The following is a 9,963-nucleotide window of genomic DNA, read 5'->3' as shown; positions in this document are numbered from 1 at the left end:
GAGACCCAGATGTGGGATGAGCCCTCATCTTCAGATGTAACACGAGGTACCAGTAGCAGAGCAGAAGAGTGCTAAGGTACTAAAGTGTTCCTGGGGTACTTAACTTCTGGTTCTGGATACCTCTTCCCAGACCTCAGTTCCTTCAGGCTGATCTCTTGAGTCTAAAGCCCTAGAGGTCAATGGGCAAATAACCAACAGACTGAAAAGGTTCGAGGGCATCCGGTCAGATCTTGCTCGTTTCCTGGCACACACAGTGCTTATTGAATAAGTGGGTGACCATTATTGGGCTTCTCAGGCAGAACAGAGTGACACTGGTTTCCTTTTTGGATTAGATGGAGCACTGGGTGTAAGGACAGAGTTGGGCTGGGAAGCTGAAGTGGAATGAGAGAAGAAAGTGGGAGTCCAGATGTGAAGGAGGAAGGTGGGTAGGGATTAGGAGGACCAGGCTGGGGATCTTTGAAGAGATGACCTATTTCATGGAGAACAGGAACTAAGACCGCAGCAGAATGGAAAAAAAAAAAACTTAAGACAGCCCGTTCCCTCCACGACATGGACATCTCAACACTTCATCAAGTTTCTTCATCTATAAAATAGGATCATATTGCCTATCCAGCAAAATTGTAAACTCCTTGAGAGAAGAGATGGTGTCACCTCTTTCTTCCTTCGAGGAGGTGGCCCAGCTTTCACTTCTCCACCAAACATGTAGCAAGTGGCAGTCTCTGAGCAATGCAAAGAGCAATAAGACTTAGACCCCCTTTCAGGGAACAGAGTAGACAGGACACTGTAAACGATACTGGCTAGAACTCCAGGCCAGATGCCTCGTTGATATCTCCGTCTGGATGTCCCAAGTCACCTTAAACCTCATAGGTTAAATGTGACAGACAACTTCTTCTCTCCCCTAAATTGTGCCTCCATCCGGCTGTGTTTCATTTTAATGAATGACACTCAATCATCCAGGCGAAAAACCTGGATGTCACCTCCACCCTCTTTCTCTTGATTATCTCTGCATCTTTGCACAAATTGTTTCCTCTTCCAAGGACAACTCCCCCTCCTCCTGCCACTGCCCCCTCCCCCAATTTACTCTTTTTTCAGGTCTCAGTATAGATGAGATTTTAGACATGCTGTCCAGGAGTCCATTCCTGACTCCCAGGTCTAGAGTAGATGCTTCTCCTAGCTACATCTGCACCATCCTGTGTCTCACAGAGGTTAGTCACACAGCTTCTAGACTCAACCTCGGCTGCCTGGGTTCAAGTCCTAGCTCTGCCCCTTTTCTGGCTATGTGAACTTGGCTCTAGGCCTCAGATGCCTCATCTGTAAGATGAAGATAACAATACTGTACCTACTTCATAAGGTTCTGAGGATTAACTGCCTGACACACAGTTTTAAATGAGATAAGCAGCCATTATTACTACCCCAATTTATCAGCCTCACACTGTGAGACCCAAGGGAGTGGGAATATTTTTAGCAAAGTATTCCTTAGCTGCTTTGAGTAAAGAATGAGTGAACCGGGGAGGGTACAGCTCAAGTGATAGAGCACATGCTTAGCACGCAAGAGGTCCTGGGTTCAAGCCCCAGTGCCTCATCTATAAATAAGTAAGTAACTAAGTAAGTAAAACAGATCCAACCTCCCGCCAAAAAAACCCAGTTAAAAAAAAGAATGAGGTCTGCTAACTGGATCGGGTCAGAGCCAGGTTGGGGAAATAAAACTGTGTATTTATGACCATAAGAAGTTATGGGTATCTGCCAAATACCAGCGAGCAAGAGTCAGGAACAACTTGTGTGACAAAAAGGATTTCCATCTTCTGGCTTCCTCCCGGCGGGTTCCAGGACTGCACTTAATCCAATGAGTGGGCAACATTGCCATCTGGTGGTGGATTCTTGAGCTTCTGATTCTTGGCCGTGGGACTAAAACCACTTTTTTGGTGGGGTTTTTTGGGGGGGGGGCATGCTTTGCATATTTCCACTTTAGATTTCTATTCCAAGTTCTGTACCATAATTTATTAAGCTTTGTTCCTGTCTCCAACCCCTCCTAGATCTTGCCTCTTTCCTCGAGTTGCCTCAGGCTTGGTACTATTGGGTTCCCTTGGGTTGCAGGTAAACCCTGCGAGTCTCTTTCAGGAGCTTCAGATTTCCGGCTGCCGTAGACCCAGTCCAGAGGAGGGGACCCTGCTGTCTTTACAGAAAAGGAGTTGGGAGAGATGTGAACATTTAGATCTTTCCTCATCCCAACACAGGCTAACTGGGGTTTGGGGCCCCGCCCACTGCCCTGGTTTCCCAGGCAACTGTCTTCCAGCCAGGGGTGCCCCTTGGCGGTGTTACCTAGGCAACCTTCGGCCCGCCTTCTTCAAGGTCCTGACTGGTTCATAGCAAATGTGGGTTTGGGGCTAAGGGAGTCACTGAGCTTTGAAGAGTGTTGAGCTGCCGGGAGAGAAGCAGTGATGAGGTTTCAGCTGCTGGAGGAAAGAGGTGCTTGTGTAGCCTTGGGTAGAGGGTTTCTTATGTTACATCCCCAGGAAGAGGAACTGTAGGTCTTGGGAGCCGGTCACCAGGTTCGAGGCCAGAGACACCTGGACCACTCTCAGAGCTGCTGACCCCAGAACAGGGGAACCACGTTAAGGAGGAGGGACTCTTGCTATTCTGCACTCCTACCACAAAGGCCACTCGCACACCCAAATTGCCTTGTCTATCGGAGCTGGGCTCAGTGGGCAGTAACTCATGACCTCTAACCCAGCTCTTCTTGCTTCTTCCTCCTAAAGGCCTATTTCTAGAGTCAGAGGACTCATTCCCTGGCATCACAGGTCTTTCCAAGGAGGGGAAGGGCTGGACCATTGAGAGGAAGCTGGGGTGGGGGCTTCCCCAGGAGGGGCTTCCCTCACCCCTCCTCTCCCAGAAGGAGCCACTGGGAATGTGGTGTGGTGAGGCTATTCTGGGCTGGGGATAGTATGTTGGTGAAACGGACCCCTCCCAGGTCTCTGCCCACAAATCCTGAAGCCCCCAGAGAGGATCTTACTGTGTAATTACCATCCTCTCCCACACCACGTTCTCAACCCTATAATCATCCTGCCTGGATCGCCTGTCAGCCATGTTAACCTCCTTAACCCCAAGGCCCTCCAAGACAAGTTGGAGATTGGGAGGAAGGAGCCAAAGCATTCATTTTTAGAGGACGGGGGTGGGGGGGGATACAAATGAGGAACTCTGAGAATCACTGGGTGTCGCCTCTTCATCTGGCCTCCCCGGAAGACACTCCGCCCCTGCACCATCCACTCCTCATCCTCTCAGGGCAGGCTCAGCCCTCCCAGTCCTCAGATGCACCCTCTTTCCACCTTCACTGGAGGTCCCCCTGGCCCTGCCCACCTCTTTCTGTCTTTCTCCTTCTCCAGGGCCTTGGTGGGATCCTACTGGGGGCAGTGGCCAAGGCCAGCCCCATGGCCCAACTCTGCTGGCAGGAGGCACCACTATTCCAGCTACTAGTCACAGAAAAGGAGGGGTCTAAGCACACAGTCTGCTTCTCCAGGGACTTCAAACCATTGGAGGATATGCTGACCCAGGAAGTGACAAAGCATGACCTGGGCTGCCAGGTGAGAGGAACTGGCGGAAAGCAGAAATGTTCAGAAGAAATCCAATCTTATGGAGAGAGCACAGAGTAGTGAAAATCAAGGTCATTGCTAGATGTGTATGTGTAGCAAGGGTGAGGGTGGGTGGATGGCCAGAAGGTCCGGCGGGGGTCTGGGAATGGGAACTGGAAATTAGAGATGTGAGGGCAGGGCAGACTGGTCTGAGCTCTGCCTAGGAGTGCCAACGACCTCCACCCATTCAAACCCTGCCTTGTCTCTTCACCCCAGTTCCCTAAGCTACAAGACTGCATCCCTGGGGAGGGTCCAACCAGCTGAGAAGAGCCTGGCTGAATGCCCCCAACACCTTCAGGACCCTGCTGCATCCCCCAGCCTGTACTAGGTGGCCCCTGGCATCCAGGGCCTCTCTTTGGCACTGCCCTCACCTCACCGTATTTTGAGTTGGTGCCTGCAGGTTATAATCAACGTCTTACTCATCTCTATAGTCCTAGTGCGTGGTATGTTTGGGCTTTCGGTAAGTGGAAGGATTGATACATGAATGAATGAATTCCTGAACTAACTGCCTCCCCCTGCCCACAGCATTGCCTCTTTCTCTTTTCTCCAGTGCCCTCGGCTGCTCCATCCCAGGTGGAGACCACTGCACTCCTGAGCAGGTCCTGGACCAGAGCCACAAGGCAGCCCAGCCGAGTTCCTGGCTCAGGGGGTGCATGAGGAGGCCACGGATTGGAGCTGTCTGTCCTGCCCAGTCACCGGCTGAGCATCTAGATTGACCCTGTGGGGAACAGTGACACAGGCTGGGAGGAGACTGGGACAGGAGTCAGGCAAGGTGGGGAGAATGAGGGGCCAGAGTTCAGGGGCTGGAAGCCCCAGGAGCAGGGAAAGGAGTGGGTAAGAAGGGAGGCAGAGCACTGGGGGGCAGTGGGGAGTGGGTTGGGGCTGGAGCTAGAACTCTGGGCCAAGGCCAAGGTGGGTAGAAGGGGCCAAAGGAGGCTGGGTTGTTCCTCCTGACCCTTTCCTTGGCCATCTTAAGTGGGGTTGAGTCCAGATATTTGATTTACAGAATCATTTTAGCTCCCATGAGTCAAGAAACAGGGTATGATAAAGCCTTTACTTTCTCAAAGCAATGAAACTGATCCCCGCATTTCTTCTCTGATCCTCACAACTGCCCTGGGAGGTGAGGACGGGGGTTCTCCTGCTGAACCAGGAGAAAGCTGAGGCTCAGGGAGGGTGAGTTTAGCCAAACTCACCCCACGCACGTGGGGCAGAACCTGTCTCTCACCAGGGCTTCTGACCAGAGGGGGCTTTTTGCTGGTGGCAGGCGTGGCGCACCCAGCACTGGCGTTGGTGGGCCAAGTCCCTGCTTCTGGCCTGCAGGTTGCTTCACCTCTCTGGGCCTTACTCACCTGGCAGCGAGGAGGTAAGCTGACTTTGGCAACGATGATGTTCCCTGGGCACCATGTTCTGGTGACCTAGTCTGGCCCAGACAGCTGGAGGGGTAAGAGGGGGCCCGCAGTGACTGGAGACCCCTCTCTAGGCCCCAGACTCCACCAAGGAGTACATCTCCAACCTCACCCTTGTTTTGATCTAACTCTGCCACTTGGGAGCTGCCATCAAGCAACGGGGCCTCCCTCATATCCAAAGCTGGGGCCTTTGGATTAAAATCCCAGGCCCCCAATTCAGATCCAATCTCTTGACCTTGAGTTCCAGCACCACCCTTCCTGCCCTCCCCTGTGAAGAGACGCATCCTCCTTTCTCCCCCCCACCCCCATCTCCTCCTCTTCCTTCTCCCCACCCCCTCTGTCCTGTCTGTGTGTCTGCTTCTCTCTCTCACATCCTCCAACCCCTCCTCTCATCTCTCCTGTATCTCCACGCCCTCTTCAACCCTCCTCAACTCCTCTCTCCCCTCTTCTTCCCTCCTCTTAGGCCTCCTCACTCCTTTCCCCCTCTCCCTCACCCCCACGGGCCTCCACAGGTGGAAGTCCCTAGGTCTCCTGCCAGGGCACCTGCGTCTAATCTCTGAGCCGGCCCCTCCCGTGGGGCTCAGGCAGGGGCCCTGCTGAGTGGAGGGGAGGCGGTGTCTGCAGCAGGCGTCAAACTCTGTTAGGGGGTCTGGGCTTGGGGTGCTGGCTAAAAGCTGCTGTGTGTTGTTGTCGCGCTGGGTCCAGCTGATGCCTATGCGCTCTCAGAAGACACTGCCTTCACTTGGGACACCTGTGGGCGCCCAAATATCTGGCCCCGGGTGGGGGTGTGGCAGAGTTAGAGGGCAGCCCAGCTCTGCTGTGTGGGGAGGGGGCCAGGTGCCCACCCCAGCTCGCCTCCACCAGCCAGTGCCAGGCACCCAAGGGACAGAAGCCTGAGCTGATCCGGTGGCTCGGTGGCATTTCCAGGTGCTAGCACTTGGAGCTGGTGCCGGAGGCTCTAAGGGTGTAATGTGAAGGGCAGGGCTGAGGTCTGCCACCTCCCCACCCAAGGTACACAGCGTTCTCTGCTGACTTTCCAGGCTAGGGAAGTGGGCTGTTCTTTTTCTTTTTTAATTGTGTTAAAATACATGTAACACAAAATTTGCCGTTTTAACCACTTTTGTGCTTACAGCTCAGGGGCTCTAAGTACATCCACTTGTTGTGCTACTGTCACTACCACCCATCTCCAGAAGCTTTCTATCCTCCCAAGAGGAAACCGAATACCCGAGGGAACAGTAACTCCCCGTTCCTCCCCACCCAACCCCCCCCCCGCCCAGCCCCTGGCAAGCACCTCCCTACTCTCTGTCTCTATGAACTTGACCAGGAGTGGGCCTTCCTTGCCCTCCTCCTCCAACTCCACACGGGTCTGTTCTCCGGGGTCTCCTGGCCCCGTTCTTTCTCTCCCACTGTGTGACCACGCCGCTGCCACTACCCTGCACTGGCCACAGTTTGCTTCCAGCTGTTCCCCGGTGGGAGGGTCCCACTCCCATGACCTTCACCTCAGCTCCGCCCCTGCCCGCCTGGATCCCTCCTCAGGACTGGCAGGTGCTCCGGATCCTGGGATCCTGTCCGGACACTGGGCTGGAGGCCACCCCATCGAGTGGCCTTCTCTTGCTTCTCAGCGCTTCTGACCACTGTCCCCTCCTCTTGTCCTGAAGTTCTCTTTTCTCTTCGTGTCTGAGAGAGAGAGAAAAAACCATGGGCTTTGGAACCCCCAGAGATCTGGGTTCAAGTCCAAACATAGCCCTTTACTGGCTTGGACTCCGGGCATGTCACTTCCTGTCTCCGAGCCTCAGTTTCCTCATCTCTAAAACAGGACAAGTCGTACAGACCCTGCCAGGTTGCGGTGAGGCGTAAATGAGCTCATAGCTATAAGCGCCCAGGATGGTGCCTGGTAAAGTGAGGGGTCTGGCCCTGCGGCTCCCTTTCCCTTTCAGCCCCTTTACTGCTACTCACCCCTCCCCCATGTTCCTGAAACATAACGGTTTCCTGAAACTCTGCCTCTGTTTTCTTCTCTTGCTCTGGCCCTCACTCATCTATGGATTTAGATATCACTTTTTATCTTTAGTCTGACTGCTCTTCTCCTCTGAATTTCACATCCCCAACTCCAGGTGAGACATTGCCACCTGGCTGCCCCTTATGGGTCTCCTGCCTTGGGTGACCGCCACCTCCTCCCCTGGGTGCCCAGGTCTGGAAGCTCGGAGCCATCGCCAACTCTTCCCACTTCCTCTCCCCCTCCTGCGGGTAAGCATTCACCCTGTCCTTTGGCCCTCTGAAAGGCCTTTCCAAGGATTTTCGCTCATTTCCATGGTCCTGGCCTTCATCAGTTCTCCCTTGGACGTGGCAGTGATGGTCCACCTCCCCCCCAGGCATTCATTCATCCTCCTTCCAAGGTCGGCCCAATCCCAACCCCAAGATAACCCTCTCAGTGACTTCCCAGCACTCCCCATTGCTCTAGAACACATTCAGCAGAGCCATCTCAATAGTCTATCACCCAGACTGTCTTCCTTCTGCCTCATTTATTGTTTTGTGAACTATTCCAAAGTAAATTACAGATATGACATTTCACCCTTCAATACTTTAGTATGCATCTTTAAAAAATAGAGTAATTGAATTCAAGACATCAGCCTCCAGGGGTGTTCACATGGCTGAGTGCCCCCCAATATGCCTGCCACCAAGGTCTGTGAGCTGCAGCTGCCCTCGCCTCTCCAGGAGTCTCTCCAAGACCAGCAACCATACCTGAGAGAGCAAAGTCCTCCACAGGCTGAGCCATGAGAAAAGGTGGAGCTGTCCATTGCTGGCGGCTTCTCCCTGCTCACCAGTGAAGTTTGCAGCCAAGATTGATCTTGGAGTCTGATTAAGAGTAGGGTTGAGGCTGAGGAAGCTGGAAGCACACGCGATCACTCTAGGAAGAATGGCTTCTTACCTCATGGCACCTGAAGGGATGCAGTGTCAGTACTCTGGTCAGTACTGAGGTGAGATGACAGTCTCTAAGACACACAGTGTCCATCTTTGCTCTCCTCTCCCCCTCTCCCTGGCCGCAGCCCTCCCTGGCTGTGCTGCAGCACAGAGGGTGTCCCTGGCACAGCTGCTCCTCTCTGGGTTGTCTGGGGAGCCAGCTCTGCCCTGGGTTTGTGCTTGCTTGTCACCCTACCCCAGGTCTAACCTTCTCGAAAAAAAGAGATGGTTCAAGAGAGTTTTTTTAAAAAAAAAGGGTAATTTTCCTATATTATCATCAGAGCTAACAAAATAATTTTTCTCATGTCTAATCCTCAGCTTATATTCACATCCTGCCCAGTTATTCCCAAAATGTCTTTCACAGTTGGTTTGTTCAGGCAATTATACTTGGTGGTTACGTGTCCAAAGTTTCTTCATATTGACTTCAGACCACCTTCCCCCTTGTTCATCTGTCACCACATCCTTTCTGAGCCCTGTGAGTCAGCCAACCCCAACCTACCGTGGACTTTTTTTAAAAATTGATATAGTTGATTTACAATGTTGTGTTAGCTTCAGGTATGTGTGTATGTGTGTATATGTATATATATATATATATATACACACACATATATATATATACACACATACACACACACACACACACACACACCCCCCACATCTTCTTTATCCAGTCATCTGTTGCTGGACATTAAGTCTGCTCCCGTGACTTGGCTATTGTAAATAGTGTTTGTATAAACATTGGGGTGCATGTGTCTTTTCTAAATTAGAGTTTTCATCTTTTCCAGATACATGCCCAGGAGTGGGATTGCTGGATCACATGGTAACTCTTATTTTTAGTTTTTCATAGTCGCTGCACCAATTTTACATTCCCACCAACAAAATAGGAATCTCCACACCCTCTCTAGCATTTATTATTTGTACTTTTTGGTAATGGCCATTCTGACAGCTGTGAGGTGATACCCCATTGTAGTTTTGATTTGCATTTCTCTAATAATTAGTGCTGTTGAGCATTTTTCATGTTCCTGTTGGCCGTGTGTATGTCTTCTTTTTCAGGGGGGGAGGTAATTAGGCTTATTTATTTATTTATTTATTTATTTATTTATGTTATTATTTCAACACACATTCTACCACTGAGCTATACCCTCCCCCTATTGCCAATGTCTTCTTTGGACAAATGCCTATTTAGGTCTTCTGCTCATGCCATGGGCTTTTAAAACTACTCTTTTTTATACTTTGCCCTTTCCTTGTCCCTGGAACTGAGCATTTGCCCTTTTATTCTCTCAGGTCACCTTGGAGAGCACCACTCACCTCTGTGAAATCAGTTTTTTCTTCTTCCTCCCTGAGTTCGTGCAGCTGTCTGGCTCTGGGGAGTGCCTCTGTTTACAGTGTGGGCTCTGTCTGCAGGCAGAGGAGAGGGCCACAGTCCTCCTCGCCTCGCTGCCCCTGAGCCTAGCACATGCCTGGCAGAAACGGTTGGATACTTCTTTCTTCAGCATCTTTGCTCCTCCTCCACAGTCTGCCTGCGGGGCTAACTAGGGAGCAAGGTCCGCTAGGGCTTGGTGTGTCTCGCTGGAAGGTTGTGGTCTGGAAACTGGTTCTCAGCCCAGCCCAGATCTTCTTCCTTTTGCTCTTACAGTTTCTTTCCGCCTTTGCGTACACACACCAAAGCTCAGGAAATGGTTCTTCAGGCAGGACCAGAAGAACCTAAGGTGTGGGGTCCAGGCTGGGCGGGCAGGAGTGTGGTTGTTCGTACTGCCCCTGCCTGTTCACACAGCTCCTTCTGGGGACGACCATGGCCCACCGGGAGGGAGGCAGCTTGAGCCCACGCCCTGAGCTTCCAGTCCTCTCCTGGCTTTGCCCTCTGGGCTGTCCCCTAGGATGGGAGGGGAAGACCCAGAAGATAGATGCCTGCCTGCCTCAGTGCCCTCGCCCAGGCCTCTGAAGGCTGATCTATGAGCAAGCGGTGGGAGCGA

The 9,963-nt window shown here is 52.2% G+C and overlaps 1 long non-coding RNA gene across 1 annotated transcript; it reads right to left on the bottom strand.

The window, feature by feature from the left end:
• Positions 1-6,322: 6,322 nt before the first annotated feature.
• LOC116282790 (uncharacterized) lies at positions 6,323-9,533 on the bottom strand. Its single transcript, XR_012078204.1, has 3 exons — positions 9,299-9,533; positions 7,772-7,968; positions 6,323-6,709 (listed from the first exon to the last, which is right to left on the bottom strand). It is a non-coding gene; the product is annotated as an uncharacterized lncRNA (long non-coding RNA).
• Positions 9,534-9,963: the final 430 nt, after the last annotated feature.

This window comes from Vicugna pacos, chromosome 12, assembly GCF_048564905.1.
Source record: "Vicugna pacos chromosome 12, VicPac4, whole genome shotgun sequence".
Lineage (NCBI taxonomy): Eukaryota > Metazoa > Chordata > Mammalia > Artiodactyla > Camelidae > Vicugna > Vicugna pacos.
Note: the sequence above shows the minus strand (reverse complement) of the source record. Positions and strands in the feature narration are given on the sequence as shown.